Source organism: Notothenia rossii (genome assembly GCF_949606895.1).
Source record: "Notothenia rossii genome assembly, chromosome: 1".
Taxonomy (NCBI): Eukaryota; Metazoa; Chordata; class Actinopteri; order Perciformes; family Nototheniidae; genus Notothenia; species Notothenia rossii.
In genome coordinates, this window is record NC_136912.1 from 49,052,848 (window position 1) to 49,070,577 (window position 17,730).

General features: G+C 36.3%; 1 protein-coding gene and 1 long non-coding RNA gene across 4 annotated transcripts in view; one reads left to right on the top strand and one right to left on the bottom strand.

Annotated features, from left to right (window-relative positions):
• The window catches only part of LOC307043569 (uncharacterized protein), a 204,689-nt gene that overhangs the window by 97,657 nt on the left and 89,302 nt on the right, over positions 1 to 17,730 (bottom strand). The window lies entirely within an intron of this gene.
• LOC307044016 lies at positions 3,277 to 17,350 on the top strand. The gene is made up of 2 exons (XR_013809500.1): positions 3,277 to 3,964; positions 17,164 to 17,350. It is a non-coding gene; the product is annotated as an uncharacterized lncRNA (long non-coding RNA).

Genomic DNA, 17,730 nt, shown 5'->3' on the forward strand with positions numbered 1-17,730 from the left:
ATATTGTGGAGGGGGTGATACATCGGTACAGAGAAGAAATATGCAACGGATGCCGAGTCAGTCACCCCGGCCAGAGGCAGCACGATTGTCTGAATGACATGCCCGATTTTTTCTTGAGAAACAATTACAACGCGTTAAGGAAAAGACTCTTGCTCACCGACTTCATTACTGAGATCGACCAGACTCTTATTGATAAAGAAATGTTCACGGATGATTGGAGGATCCAAGGCGCTTCGGAGGCTTTTCTGCACAATCTCAAAAATTGTAGACGCCTCAAGAAGAGACTTGAAAAGATCCATGCCGAGTTGGATGGAGAAGAAGAAGACTAATAACCTGCGGTTGGTTGAAACCAGGGATTTTTTCTTTTTCGATATATTGACTTTTTCTTTAAAGTAAAATAAAAATGGGGAACTACTATGCAAAACGCTCGGTATATATTGATCAGAATGTAGTCAATACCCTTTTAATAAGTGTGGTGATGAGGACGATTCTAAACAGAGTGAATAGTGATCCCCGTGTAAACAGAATGGCTGAAGTTTGTAAACTAGAAGACATTTTGGATATCGTTCGTTCTGGCAGTACTATTCCTGGTCATTGGGAAACGATTGTAAACGAAACATTTAAAGTGGTCCTGGAATCTTCATTTTCCGAAACATTCTGTAACATTACCGAAGAAATGAAATAAACATCAAAAGTGTATCATGTGTTCTCATTGTATGCTCTGTTTGTAGATGTAATGCATCTTTGTGTCAAAAACAGCATACAAATGAATATTTTGACTGAAGTGAAAAAACTCCATCATGATATTTCCAGTAATCTGGGGAATTCTAAGTTGGTGACGGTCCTGGGGATGTTACAATCAGTATAACTATTGATTTTGTGTGTGAAAAAATTAAAATAGGAATTTAAAAAAAAAGAAAGTGTTTTTTACATTTTAAAAACGGTTGTCTTCATTATAGCAAGGGGAGCGTGTCTGATGCATGTGTATTACAGTCCTTAACATGCACTGTTGTCTTCATTATAACAAGGGGAGGGTAACAGTGAAGATGTATGATACATGAGTATTGAAACGTGCGTATTATACCCCCACAGAAACACGGAAACACAGAAAACACTGAAACCACTGAAACACTGAAAAAACCCAGAAACACTGACACACAGGAACACCGAAACACAGACACACAGAAACACGGAAACACAGAAACACAGAAACAAAAAAACACAGAAACACAGAAAACACAGAAACACAGAAATACAAAAAAAAAAAAACACTGAAACACAGAAACACAGAAAACACAGAAACACAGAAACACAGAAACACTGAAACACAGAAACACCGAAACACAGAGACACAGAACCACAGAAACACAAAAACACAGAAACACAGAAACACAAAAACACTGAAACACTGAAACACAAAAACACAGAAACATAAAAACACAGAAACACAAAAACCCGGAAACACAAAAACACAGAAACACTGAAACACTGAAACACCGACACACAGAAACACTGAAAACACAAAAAAAAAACAGGCTCGTGTACTAGTATGGTTCCTTTGCCAGTAGGTGTTTCCACAGTCCTTGCAGTTTTCCAATTGTTCAACTATTGGGAGCTACTGTAAGCTATTTGTATTTGCATTTTAGCACATTACTTCCTGGAGTGATTCAGAAAGTATTGTGTTTGGGCTTTTTATTGTGAAAGGGAGAACACTACTCAGAGCCAGACATAATTTCATAGAGAAAGCGAGTCTTATAGGGAGCCAATTTAAATGCTAATGTCGTCTTTATTTTACATCCATTACAAATTTGTGCAATCAACTACTTCATTATGATAAGTTGTCTACAGCCACTTTAAATCTAAGTGCTTACAACATAAAAAATCTTTACGTACAAATGACTGTATATTGAATATATTTCTGTACCCAGTGTTGAACAGGACCCAAACCTTTGAGAGATGAAAAAGGACAAATCTACTTTAATCAACTGCCAACTAGTCAAGTCTGCATTTGTGTCTGTTCATTTGTAAAACGTGGAATTCGGTTTCTTTTTAATGGCCTAGGCGGATTTTGGCTTTTTTCTCTTGCCAAGATACTTTTAGACACACTTTGAGGTATGCAAAACCTTAAAAACTAGAACACTGATGGCTGGCTTACGCTGCAAACTTCCTCACCTTTTAACAAGAGAGTAAGTATATAAAACGTTATTTTGTATATTTTACACATCAGCAGAAACAGAGAGAGATGGCAGGAAGGGGGGAGACAGTCTCCCCCACCTTTACAGACACTGTATTTTAGAGAGAACCCCTCCCCCCTCTGTCTATTATATAGAGCCTTGATGAGAAGACTTCTAGACAAACATGAGGAACTGCCGTCAACACTGAAAACGTGACGTGGATCATAAATATATCAGCAATTAAACAACATCTTACATTTATTTTCACACAATACGTCTCTTTGCAGGATCAACACTAATTCGGCTGACTTTTATATTTGATCCAATTGGTAGTTAGGTTGTATTTACACCATAAACGTGCACAGCTGATAGAAAGGGACACCTGGTGGTTAAAGCATGTTATTGAATTTTATTATTTTTATTATTAGATATTAATAGGATCCCTGTAAAGTATATTCATTACTCGTTATTCTCTACTAATAGTTAATTAAAGACTGTATATAATGACTATTTTGCACATCCCTTTCAAGATTTTCTAAGGCTTATTGACATATATACACAAACGGTGTAGTTATGCAATGAATAAAAAACTTTGTGTATACCTCCAGCAATGTTAACTATGTTGAAGCACTTATTTTAACTGATATTATACATATGTATTATACTCTTATATAAGATGTATGTAGATAGTATAAGAAATGTGCAGAATATGACAGTTTAATGGTGGAGGTATACACACATATTGATAGATGTCTTGTGATGCACTGTTGAGGAACCTGCGACCCAAGTTTTTCATTTCCGGCCTTGTCAGAGATTGAACAATCAATAAATAAAGAACACAGAATTATTAAATATGAAACACAGAATTTGTGTGATTATACTAAATGATTTACAAATAAACTGCATATTTACAACTGTTACACATGCTGATGTAACGCAAATGTTTCCAACTTGGGATCAATAAAGTATATCTTATCTTAAGATGATCGATGTCTACTGCCATATTTGCAAAATGTGCCTCTGAATCTTGACAAGGGCATGTTTCAGGCTTATCAATTAACAACAGGAGGGGTCACAGGCATAAGACCAGCTGTTAAATAAAGCTCTTCTGACCTTAGCTGGCATGTGGGTATATATTAATGCTGCCCATTATGGGCACAAGCTATTTTCACCCATTTATTAATTATATGTTTTAAATTTGAGTGTTTCCTATCCCCTAAACCTCCAGGGATGTACACAGTTTAATACTGGCAACTTCTTATTATGGGAAATATGAAAACGTCTTTTAAAACTACAACTCCCAGTAGAGACGTGCCATAGATAGAGAACATATTGCGAAACACAATAGAGAGGCGAAGTCCCGCCCATCTACTTCCGACCCATGGGACCCCGGAAGCGGAAAATTATACATTGACGTCAATGGAGAGAGAAAAGTCATCTTTCGATCCCGTTTGAATTGTGCCACGAATGACACATATGATGTTTGTCAAATTAAAAGAACATTTTGCAAGTCAAAAAAATAAAAATGTGTCGTAAAACTGTGAAGTTACAATTTTTTTTGTGTGAAACCGCTCAGTGAACTACAGGTCTCTGGTCTCGCACAATACGCGTCACCATCACAAAGATGGCTGTCACGTTAGTAAATGTCACCTGTTTCTTTCAGAATGAGGCGAAAAAGTATAAAAAGAGGTGAAAATCACTACAAGTCTGGGCATGTTGAGAGCTGTACATACACGAAAGGGAGCGGTTCTGTAAGAGCCAGCATGCGGGACCGGCTTTACAAGGTTTCAGTGAGTAATATGAGTGCAATGTCTAAGGTTAATGTCAGCTAGCTAACAAGGTACACTAACGTGTTTTGTTTTAGCAACTAGTTTTCTCCTTAAGAACTTTGTGGTGTCTGTGTATGCTGTGGATAACATTAGTGTTCACAAGAACAAGATACACTCCCGTGTTTTGTTTTAGTTGCTCTTCAGATTGAAGCGGCCAGTTCTATATCGACTATATGACTGCGGTCAAGTGAGCCTACGCTACGTTTCTGTTGGTCAAGTGAGCCGTCCCAAAATTGAAAGTTTGCCCGTATTACGAGTTTTACGGTAAACGTCCTCAGCTAGTCTTTGCTCGTGTGTAGCAACATCCTGTTTTCAGAATAAAACGAGATATTGTAACGATCCCAGAAAATTTCGGAGACAGGGATGTATTCCTCAGTTAGGCGTCTTCCCGTACTTGTTTATTAAAGAACACACACATCAACAGGGACACATGTGTCTCTCTCTTATGGACGTCCATGAACTAGCAAGCAGCAGACTGCGGTTACATAACTTCCGGTCTTAGACCGGAAGTCACCCTCCAGACTGCAGTCAGGCTGCAATAAATTAAAATAGAGCTGTCAGTATGATCAAATCCTAATTTTGAATCATTAGTTTACATGATCTTTGAAACATTGAGCTAAAAAACAAATATTTCTTCATTCTCAAATTATAAATCAGATTGTCTTGTAATCTAGGAGAAACACTGCTCAAATAGGAAATTTTGGATAGCTTTTATTATGAAATTAAACATCAGATTAACATGAAATTTCATGAGTAGCTCACTGAGGTGGTCTACTATCACACTGAATCGAAGAACTTCTGTGGAAGCAAAGATTTGTGGAAATATTGAAATTTGAAATCAGGAGCAACACTGTTCAAATTCCACATTTTACATAGCTTTTATTCTGAAATTCCACATCAGATTGTTATGAAATTTTATGAGCAGCTATCTGAGGTGGTCTACTATCACACTGAATCGAGGAACTTCTGTGGAAGCAAAGATTTTAGGAAATATTGAAATTTGAAATCAGGAGGAACACTGTTCAAATTCCACATTTTACATAGCTTTTATTCTGAAATTCCACATCAGATTGTTATGAAATTTTATGAGCAGCTATCTGAGGTGGTCTACTATCACACTGAATTGAAGAACTTCTGTGGAAGCAAAGATTTTAGGAAATATTGAAATTTGAAATCAGGAGCAACACTGTTCAAATTCCACTTTTTGGATTGGTTTTATTCTGAAATTCCACATCAGATTGACATGAAATTTTATGAGCAGCTATCTGAGGTGGTCTACTATCACACCGAATCGAAGAACTTCTGTGGAAGCAAAGATTTTAGGAAATATTGAAATTTGAAATCAGGAGGAACACTGTTCAAATTCCACATTTTACATAGCTTTTATTCTGAAATTCCACATCAGATTGTTATGAAATTTTATGAGCAGCTATCTGAGGTGGTCTACTATCACACTGAATTGAAGAACTTCTGTGGAAGCAAAGATTTTTAGGAAATATTGAAATTTGAAATCAGGAGCAACACTGTTCAAATTCCACTTTTTGGATTGGTTTTATTCTGAAATTCCACATCAGATTGTTATGAAATTTCATGAGTAGCTATCTGAGGTGGTCTACTATCACACTGAATCGAAGAACTTCTGTGGAAGCAAAGATTTGTGGAAATATTGCAATTTGTAATCAGGAGCAACACTGTTCATATTCCACTTTTTACATAGCTTTTATTCTGAAATTCCACATCAGATTGTTATGAAATTTTATGAGCAGCTATCTGAGGTGGTCTACTATCACACTGAATTGAAGAACTTCTGTGGAAGCAAAGATTTTAGGAAATATTGAAATTTGAAATCAGGAGCAACACTGTTCAAATTCCACTTTTTGGATTGGTTTTATTCTGAAATTCCACATCAGATTGTTATGAAATTTTATGAGCAGCTATCTGAGGTGGTCTACTATCACACTGAATCGAAGAACTTCTGTGGAAGCAAAGATTTTTAGGAAATATTGAAATTTGAAATCAGGAGCAACACTGTTCAAATTCCACTTTTTGGATTGGTTTTATTCTGAAATTCCACATCAGATTGTTATGAAATTTTATGAGCAGCTATCTGAGGTGGTCTACTATCACACTGAATTGAAGAACTTCTGTGGAAGCAAAGATTTTAGGAAATATTGAAATTTGAAATCAGGAGCAACACTGTTCAAATTCCACTTTTTGGATTGGTTTTATTCTGAAATTCCACATCGGATTGTTATGAAATTTCATGAGTAGCTATCTGAGGTGGTCTACTATCACACTGAATCGAAGAACTTCTGTGGAAGCAAAGATTTGTGGAAATATTGCAATTTGTAATCAGGAGCAACACTGTTCATATTCCACTTTTTACATAGCTTTTATTCTGAAATTCCACATCAGATTGTTATGAAATTTTATGAGCAGCTATCTGAGGTGGTCTACTATCACACAGAATTGAAGAACTTCTGTGGAAGCAAAGATTTTAGGAAATATTGAAATTTGAAATCAGGAGCAACACTGTTCAAATTCCACTTTTTGGATTGGTTTTATTCTGAAATTCCACATCAGATTGTTATGAAATTTTATGAGCAGCTATCTGAGGTGGTCTACTATCACACTGAATCGAAGAACTTCTGTGGAAGCAAAGATTTTTAGGAAATATTGAAATTTGAAATCAGGAGCAACACTGTTCAAATTCCACATTTTGGATTGGTTTTATTCTGAAATTCCACATCAGATTGTTATGAAATTTCATGAGTAGCTATCTGAGGTGGTCTAATATCACACTGAATTGAAGAACTTCTGTGGAAGCAAAGATTTTAGGAAATATTGAAATTTGAAATCAGGAGCAACACTGTTCAAATTCCACATTTTGGATTGGTTTTATTCTGAAATTCCACATCAGATTGTTATGACATTTTATGAGCAGCTATCTGAGGTGGTCTACTATCACACTGAATCGAAGAACTTCTGTGGAAGCAAAGATTTTTAGGAAATATTGAAATTTGAAATCAGGAGCAACACTGTTCAAATTCCACATTTTGGATTGGTTTTATTCTGAAATTCCACATCAGATTGTTATGAAATTTCATGAGTAGCTATCTGAGGTGGTCTACTATCACACTGAATTGAAGAACTTCTGTGGAAGCAAAGATTTTAGGAAATATTGAAATTTGAAATCAGGAGCAACACTGTTCAAATTCCACTTTTTACATAGCTTTTATTCTGAAATTCCACATCAGATTGTTATGAAATTTTATGAGCCGCTATCTGAGGTGGTCTACTATCACACTGAATTGAAGAACTTCTGTGGAAGCAAAGATTTTAGGAAATATTGAAATTTGAAATCAGGAGCAACACTGTTCAAATTCCACTTTTTACATAGCTTTTATTCTGAAATTCCACATCAGATTGTTATGAAATTTTATGAGCAGCTATCTGAGGTGGTCTACTATCACACTGAATTGAAGAACTTCTGTGGAAGCAAAGATTTTAGGAAATATTGAAATTTGAAATCAGGAGCAACACTGTTCAAATTCCACTTTTTGGATTGGTTTTATTCTGAAATTCCACATCAGATTGTTATGAAATTTTATGAGCAGCTATCTGAGGTGGTCTACTATCACACTGAATCAAAGAACTTCTGTGGAAGCAAAGACTTTAGGAAATATTGCAATTTGAAATCAGGAGGAACACTGTTCAAATTCCACTTTTTGGATTGGTTTTATTCTGAAATTCAACATCAGATTAACATGAATTTTTATAAGCAGCTATCTGAGGTGGTCTACTATCACACTGAATTGAAGAACTTCTGTGGAAGCAAAGATTTGTGGAAATATTGCAATTTGAAATCAGGAGGAGCACTGTTCAAATTCCACTTTTTGGATTGGTTTTATTTTGAAATTCCACATCAGATTGTTATGAAATTTCATGAGCAGCTATCTGAGGTGGTCTACTATCACACTGAATTGAAGAACTTCTGTGGAAGCAAAGATTTTAGGAAATATTGAAATTTGAAATCAGGATGAACACTGTTCAAATTCCACATTTTGGATTGGTTTTATTCTGAAATTCCACATCAGATTGTTATGAAATTTATAATAATGTAATATATAATAGATAGATAGATAGTCTTTGTTGCTCATCTATTTAATAAGCTATTCTGATATCTTATTTCTTAGGCTGTAAAGGATCTTTTGCATCCCCCAGTCCTCCTTTGAATGTTCTATTTGTAACAGAGCCAGCCACACCTTAGGCCCTTTAAGGCCTAGTTAACACATTTAGTTTTTCATTAATGCTATTTCCAATATTCAACTACAACTTATCAGACTTGCAGTTATGAGACTCCTGCCTCATTGTCATAGTTTGGGGGGATCTTTTTGTGGTTTCCGCTTTCTAATCTGCTTTCAAAACCATCTCATCATAATCATAATGGTCAGTTAGTTAAGGAAGAGGCCTTCAACCCTAGGAACACAGTTCACACAGTTAAACATGGTGGTGGGAGCATCAAGCTATGGGGCTGTTTAGCAGCCTCAGGCAAAGGGAGCCTTGTTCGGGTGCAGGGAATCATGAAAAAAGAATATTATGTTGACATTTTGAGGGATAATATGCAGAAATCTGCTCGTAGTCTGTCCTTAGGTTGTCGCTCGGTCTTCCAACAAGACAATGACCCGAAGCATACATCAAAATTGGTCCAACAGTTCCTGAAGGATACCAAAACCAAGGTCCTGGAGTGGCCCGCACAGAGCCCAGACCTCAATCCTATTGAGAATCTTTGGAGGGTGCTGAAAGTGAACGTCCATGCTCGGAAACCACGCAATTAGGACCAGCTGGAACAATTTGCAAAGGAAGAATGGGCCAAAATCCCTCAGGTGACCTGTGCCAACCTAGTGAAGAACTATTTTAAGAGGTTGTTTTCAGTTGTGGCTCAGAAAGGGTACACCATTGACAATTAATGGCCAGGGGGCTAATAATTTTGGATTTCTCATTTCTGCCCTTTTTTTGTTTAAACTGATTGTATCAATAAAGTATTCTAATCAAAAATGTCAAATTATGTCTTTAGAGTCCATTTGTTTTCACATTAACAAATATGTGTTGTTAATGGCCATTTCCATGGAGAAATCAAACGTTTTGTCTAATTTCATAAGTGGGGGCTAATAATTTTGGTCACAACTGTAAATGCATATATCTCTCTCGCTCTCTCGCTCTCTCGCTCTCTCGCTCTCTCTCTCTCTCACACACACACACATATGCGCACGCACGCACGCACACAAACCTGTAAAGCAAAATACCTACTACAGCACTAGTAAATTTAAATATAAAAGAGAGGTCAAAAGGTTAGACCAATCGAAGTCAAAGGATCAAAGAGGGTCATCAGTTCAAAGACTCAAAATTGCACTCAACTACAATATTTTTTTCCCTTTGTGCCAAAGTACATATATACAGGTGCATGTAGCTTGCTTTTTTTCTCATTGCTTCAGCAAAAATTAAAAGACTTTTCTGCAAAGGAGGATTTGTCCTACAGTCCTCTGAGGATGAGGAGGACATGTCCAGCTGGAATGACACAGGTATTGAGGAGACAGGTGTTTTCTCCCATTGATCCCCCCCCCCGCCTCCCCACACACACACACACACACACACACACACACACGCACACGCACACACACCTGTATGACCAAGTACACTCTACAGTACTTGTAAATTTAAAAAAAAGAGAGGTCGAAGGGTCGAAGTCAAAGGATCAAAGAAGGATCAGTTCAAACAATCAAAGAAGCACTCTATTAAACTCAAATACCGAATTTTGTGTTGGTTTTTACTGCAGTATGTTCATTTAGGTGCTGTTGCTGCCAACCTATAAATGCATAATGCATGAATGCATTTCTGAAAAATGCATTTATGCATAAATTTAGTTTCTGCATTTACGAAATACTGCTGCATGTAGGCTGTTGATGCAAACCTATAAATGCATCTCTCTCTCTCTCTCTCTCTCTCTCTCTCTCTCTCTCTCTCTCTCTCACACACACACACACATGCGCACGCACGCAAACACGCACGCACACACACCTGTAAAGCCAAATACCTACTACAGCACTAGTAAATTTAAAAATACAAGAGAGGTCAAAAGGTTAGACCAATCGAAGTTAAAAGGATCAAAGAAGGATCAGTTCAAACTATCAAAGAAGCACTCAATTACACTCAAATACCGAATTTCTTTATAACACACACTAAACTAACATGTAAAAAATACTTTTATGTATCAAAACCGAATTAAAATTTATTTTACCATAGCTCCAGCAAGTTATATTTATTTTGATCTTACAATCTCCTTTGTACTCCTTTGGCTTTAAACTTTTTTTTATTGTCCAAGCGTTTGTAGTTGCCGAAGCCTTCAGAGACAATCTAAAAGTCTTTGAACAAGTGGCCTCCAGTAACCCTCTCACACCTCCTACCGTAATTACGCATATCAGCGCAAAGCCCCAACTGTTATAGTAGCTTTCCAAAGTCGTTTCAATTGCGCGAAATGGCCATTTACTATGTGAGTTACGGCGATATCAATATAAAGCTTGAAGTGCGTCGCCGGCTACTCAAATGCACTCATAGAGGTAAAGGGTTAATACCAATGCCTGTCTATTTGCTACGGACTGCTACGGGTTTAATTGCGGATTTGAATTTACAATCGGATTTTTAAAGTGTTTTTCTGGAAGAAGCTGTAGCCTGCATTGCCCGATCTGCGTTGTCTTTCATTTAAAAAAAAACATCACTGCCTTGAAATCTGCTTGTGGACCGGAGTGGACAAGATGTCCAACAACCAACGAGGGTGAGATAACTTTTATTTTAATATTTATAAGCTTTCTGGCCTTAGACGCAATAACAACACATAGGCTACTATCCATGACATAGACTGTAGCGTTTTTGTAGACTTTATACGAGTACTTGGACTCAAGACATTTGTTTACTGTAAGAAAAATAAATAAAACGATAAACAAAGGAATATAGTAACGGGACGCCTCCATTTCACTGCGATTTATATATCTGTGACGTGATGGTTTTTTTGTGGTGACCCCCAAGGTGAAGATGGTGGTGATTCCCAAGTTATTGTGCCGCCTGGAACCATTTGTCCAATACATTGGTGACGTGTCTCCGCGTGTCGCGCGTGGGTAGCAGTGAAAACACATTTAAAAAAGGAAACAATAATAGTAATTCTAAGTCCGAATACCCTTTGGGTGAGTTTTCCTTTTAAATCAATGACTGCAGGATTTTTCGTTGTTGTTATTCTTCAATTCTAATATAGACTGGTATAAACTAAATTAAAATATATTGAAGGTGTTAAAACCTAATTGAACCACGATCTTCATCTCCCCCCCGCCCCACGCTCTTTATTTCAATCAAATTACGGTACTTTTATGTAATCATATATGTTCAAGACACATCCAAGAAGCAATGTATGACTGATAAATCATTGACTTTGCTTATTTTATTTTACAGATACAGTGTGATACATGTGAGCGATGGTATCATGAAGAATGTCTGGCGACCGACAAAGACACACTTAAAAAAGCAAGGGCAGGCCATTGGGAATGTGTCCTTTGCATTTAAATTGAAAAACAGCTGCAAACAACACTTGACTCTCACTTTCACCGACACACTGAAGCTCACTTACTGTATGTGTACACAAAATATGGAATTTGAACAGTGTTCCTCCTGATTGGAAATTGTAATTTTTCCTAAAATGTCTGCTTCAACAGTACTTCTGCTATTCTGTGTGATAGTAGACCACCTCAGATAGCTGCTCATAAAATGTCATAACAATCTGATGTGGAATTTCAGAATAAAACCAATCCAAAATGTGGAATTTGAACAGTGTTGCTCCTGATTTCAAATTTCAATATTTCCTAAAATCTTTGCTTCCACAGAAGTTCTTCGATTCAGTGTGATAGTAGACCACTTCAGATAGCTACTCATGAAATTTCATAACAATCTGATGTGGAATTTCAGAATAAAACCAATCCAAAATGTGGAATTTGAACAGTGCTCCTCCTGATTTCAAATTTCAATATTTCCACAAATCTTTGCTTCCACAGAAGTTCTTCAATTCAGTGTGATAGTAGACCACCTCAGATAGCTGCTAATAAAAATTCATGTTAATCTGATGTTGAATTTCAGAATAAAACCAATCCAAAAAGTGGAATTTGAACAGTGTTCCTCCTGATTTCAAATTTCAATATTTCCACAAATCTTTGCTTCCACAGAAGTTCTTTGATTCAGTGTGATAGTAGACCACCTCAGATAGCTACTCATGAAATTTCATAACAATCTGATATGGAATTTCAGAATAAAACCAATCCAAAAAGTGGAATTTGAACAGTGTTCCTCCTGATTTCAAATTGCAATATTTCCTAAAATCTTTGCTTCCACAGAAGTTCTTTGATTCAGTGTGATAGTAGACCACCTCAGATAGCTGCTCATAAAATTTCATAACAATCTGATGTGGAATTTCATAATAAAAGCTATGTAAAATGTGGAATTTGAACAGTGTTGCTCCTGATTTCAAATTTCAATATTTCCTAAAATCTTTGCTTCCACAGAAGTTCTTCGATTCAATGTGATAGTAGACCACCTCAGATAGCTACTCATGAAATTTCATAACAATCTGATGTGGAATTTCAGAATAAAACCAATCCAAAAAGTGGAATTTGAACAGTGCTCCTCCTGATTTCAAATTGCAATATTTCCACAAATCTTTGCTTCCACAGAAGTTCTTCAATTCAGTGTGATAGTAGACCACCTCAGATAGCTGCTTATACAAATTCATGTTAATCTGATGTTGAATTTCAGAATAAAACCAATCCAAAAAGTGGAATTTGAACAGTGTTCCTCCTGATTTCAAATTGCAATATTTCGTAAAATCTTTGCTTCCACAGAAGTTCTTCGATTCAGTGTGATAGTAGACCACCTCAGATAGCTACTCATGAAATTTCATAACAATCTGATGTGGAATTTCAGAATAAAACCAATCCAAAAAGTGGAATTTGAACAGTGTTGCTCCTGATTTCAAATTGCAATATTTCCTAAAATCTTTGCTTCCACAGAAGTTCTTTGATTCAGTGTGATAGTAGACCACCTCAGATAGCTGCTCATAAAATTTCATAACAATCTGATGTGGAATTTCATAATAAAAGCTATGTAAAATGTGGAATTTGAACAGTGTTGCTCCTGATTTCAAATTTCAATATTTCCTAAAATCTTTGCTTCCACAGAAGTTCTTCGATTCAGTGTGATAGTAGACCACCTCAGATAGCTACTCATGAAACTTCATAACAATCTGATGTGGAATTTCAGAATAAAACCAATCCAAAAAGTGGAATTTGAACAGTGCTCCTCCTGATTTCAAATTGCAATATTTCCACAAATCTTTGCTTCCACAGAAGTTCTTCAATTCAGTGTGATAGTAGACCACCTCAGATAGCTGCTTATAAAAATTCATGTTAATCTGATGTTGAATTTCAGAATAAAACCAATCCAAAAAGTGGAATTTGAACAGTGTTCCTCCTGATTTCAAATTGCAATATTTCCTAAAATCTTTGCTTCCACAGAAGTTCTTCGATTCAGTGTGATAGTAGACCACCTCAGATAGCTACTCATGAAATTTCATAACAATCTGATGTGGAATTTCAGAATAAAACCAATCCAAAAAGTGGAATTTGAACAGTGTTGCTCCTGATTTCAAATTGCAATATTTCCTAAAATCTTTGCTTCCACAGAAGTTATTTGATTCAGTGTGATAGTAGACCACCTCAGATAGCTGCTCATAAAATTTCATAACAATCTGATGTGGAATTTCAGAATAAAACCAATCCAAAAAGTGGAATTTGAACAGTGTTGCTCCTGATTTCAAATTGCAATATATCCAAAAATCTTTGCTTCCACAGAAGTTCTTCAATTCAGTGTGATAGTAAACCACCTCAGATAGCTGCTCATAAAATTTCATAACAATCTGATTTGGAATTTCAGAATAAAAGCTATGTAAAATGTGGAATTTGAACAGTGTTCCTCCTGATTTCAAATTGCAATATTTCCACAAATCTTTGCTTCCACAGAAGTTCTTCGATTCAGTGTGATAGTAGACCACCTCAGATAGCTACTCATGAAATTTCATGTCAATCTGATTTGGAATTTCAGAATAAAAGCTATGTAAAAAGTGGAATTTGAACAGTGTTCATCCTGATTTCAAATTTCAATATTTCCTAAAATCTTTGCTTCCACAGAAGTTCTTTGATTCAGTGTGATAGTAGACCACCTCAGATAGCTACTCATGAAATTTCATAACAATCTGATGTGGAATTTCAGAATAAAACCAATCCAAAAAGTGGAATTTGAACAGTGCTCCTCCTGATTTCAAATTGCAATATTTCCACAAATCTTTGCTTCCACAGAAGTTCTTCAATTCAGTGTGATAGTAGACCACCTCAGATAGCTGCTTATAAAAATTCATGTTAATCTGATGTTGAATTTCAGAATAAAACCAATCCAAAAAGTGGAATTTGAACAGTGTTCCTCCTGATTTCAAATTGCAATATTTCCTAAAATCTTTGCTTCCACAGAAGTTCTTCGATTCAGTGTGATAGTAGACCACCTCAGATAGCTACTCATGAAATTTCATAACAATCTGATGTGGAATTTCAGAATAAAACCAATCCAAAAAGTGGAATTTGAACAGTGTTCCTCCTGATTTCAAATTGCAATATTTCCTAAAATCTTTGCTTCCACAGAAGTTCTTTGATTCAGTGTGATAGTAGACCACCTCAGATAGCTGCTCATAAAATTTCATAACAATCTGATGTGGAATTTCAGAATAAAACCAATCCAAAAAGTGGAATTTGAACAGTGTTGCTCCTGATTTCAAATTGCAATATATCCAAAAATCTTTGCTTCCACAGAAGTTCTTCAATTCAGTGTGATAGTAGACCACCTCAGATAGCTGCTCATAACATTTCATAACAATCTGATTTGGAATTTCAGAATAAAAGCTATGTAAAATGTGGAATTTGAACAGTGTTCCTCCTGATTTCAAATTGCAATATTTCCACAAATCTTTGCTTCCACAGAAGTTCTTCGATTCAGTGTGATAGTAGACCACCTCAGATAGCTACTCATGAAATTTCATGTCAATCTGATTTGGAATTTCAGAATAAAAGCTATGTAAAAAGTGGAATTTGAACAGTGTTCATCCTGATTTCAAATTGCAATTTTTCCTAAAATCTTTGCTTCCACAGAACTTCTTCTATTCAGTGTTATAGTAGACCACCTCAGTGAGCTACTCATGAAATTTCATAACAATCTGATGTTTAATTTCATAATAAAAGCTATCCAAAATGTCCTATTTGAGCAGTGTTTCGCCTAGATTACAAGACAATCTGATTTATAATATGAGAAAGAAATATTTGGTTTTTTAGCTCAATGTTCAAAGATCATGTAAACTAATGTCTAAAAATTAGGATTTGATCATACTGACAGTTCTATTTTAATTTATTGCAGCGGACTTCCGGTCTAAGACAAACTTGTCACCTTTCGGCGAAATTCTCCGTTTTGAATCCAAAATAGGTCGTTTTTATGATTCCTGTAGATCTGCAATAAAAATATTTTTGGGGTATGGGAGGGGGTCTGGGACCCGGATTAATGTGCGGCCGCGAGCTTTTTTTTATATATTATAATGAAGCGCGAGCTGTGTGCTCGAGTCTTCCTGCCTGTCGGCTCTGCTCATGATGTATAATAAGCCTCTGCTGCTCGGCGATGATGGTCTAGCTTCAGCAGCTACATTACCTACGGTGCGTTCGTTAATATTAACTGTGCGTCCGGAGTCACTGTGGCACAGACTGGACCGCTGGTGAACAGCTGTTAGAACGGGCCGTTCAGGTGTTCAGAGTAGAGCTCCCTGTCGGAGCGGCAGAGCGTGATATGCACTGAAAAGTTTTTTTTCCCCGTCGCAATATTATCGTTGAGCTAGCTAACTAGCATACATTGTCACTATCTGCTAACGTTAGCTTTAGCCTTCGTTTTCTAATCGTTTTTTTCATAGGCTATAAACAGAGGTAGTATAAGTATATATCTTGAAATTGATTAAAAGTAGAAGTACTCAGTTCTTGTACTTGAGTAAAAGTAGAAGTACCAGAGTGTAGGAATACTATGTTACAGTAAAAGTCCTGCATTCCAAATGTTCCTCAAGTAAAAGTAGAAAATTATTATTATCAAAATATAGTGAAAGTAGCGACAGTAAAAGTAGTCATTTTGCAGATTGGTCCATTTCAGAATAATATGATATGTTTTATAATGACTGATCATTAAAGTGTTATCAAAGCTGGTAAAGGTGCAGCTAGTTTGAATGACTTTGTATACTGCAGGCAGGGTAGCTTTTGGATTGACTCCAGGTGGAACTAAAGTCTGATTTAACACTTGATTATATTTCACATCATTCATCCACATCTGTAAAGTAACTAAAGGTATTACATACATGTAGTGGAGTAAAAGTACACCATTTACCTCTGAACTGTAGTGGAGTAGAAGTACAAAGTAGCAAAACATTGAAATACTTAAGTAAAGTACAAGTATCTCAAAATTGTGCCCAAGTATAGTACTTGTTGAGTTTATGAACTTGGTTACTTTACACCAGTGGCTATAAAGATAGAAAGACTAAGCCTTGCACAGAGGCATGAAAATACATTTTCAAAATGCTCAACAGTGCTGCCAAAATTATAAACTGACTGCTACACAATTAAAATAAATGCTTTTTATATATTTCTATTAGATGTGACTCTATGGCGTTTCTGTTAATATTAACACTGCTGCTTTAGTTGTTCTGACTGCTAAAATCCTGTTATTCCTAATTTTAAAGCCGATATTCTGTGGGGTCAGGGGGCTCGGATCCTTGTCACCTTTTTCATACCTGATGAGTTTGCATCCCTGTTGTCAATTTGTTTGGTTATCTAGGCACAGCTGTGTGTGACTCCCTCTGGTACACTGGTATGTGTTTTCCTAATATAGAGAGCATTGATTAATTAATAAACTACACACTGACTCTAGATCCTGACCAAATCTTTATTTTTTGATCAAATGTTTTTCAAAAAAATGTATTGTATATTATATAACAGCTGCACATCACAGACCGGAGTCTCTGCTGCTGTGGACCACGATGGAGGCGATCATCCTCCCCATCCCCAAAGACCCTGCATGGCATGGAAATCTCCTCCTCCTGGAACAATTCTACACCCAGCATATGCTCCCTGTGTTGGCCAGTAGAGAGGAGGACATTTAAATAAACATACTCTTAACACCCTCGGACTCTGCGTTGTGTTTCGTATGTGTGATGGGGTGTTATGCAGAGGGGAGGAAAACAGGACACAGCAGATTGGGATTGTGGTGGAGATGCTGAGCAGTTATTTAATTGTTGCGTGTAATTATTATTATACTGCGTGCTTCTTAGTTATTCCATCTTTTGCTGTAACATGGATCTGTATGTAACTCTATATTTACTTGTTATCTACCACACTTCCTTCTACATCATACAACATCATTATACATGATAGTGTATATAGGATATATATTTATTTGTATACATATCTGTAAATTGTATAATTTTATTTTTCGTATTTGGGATTTCTCTTTTGTCCACTCAAATACACTTGGCCCTTTCTCTTTTCCATGTGGAAAATGGCAGC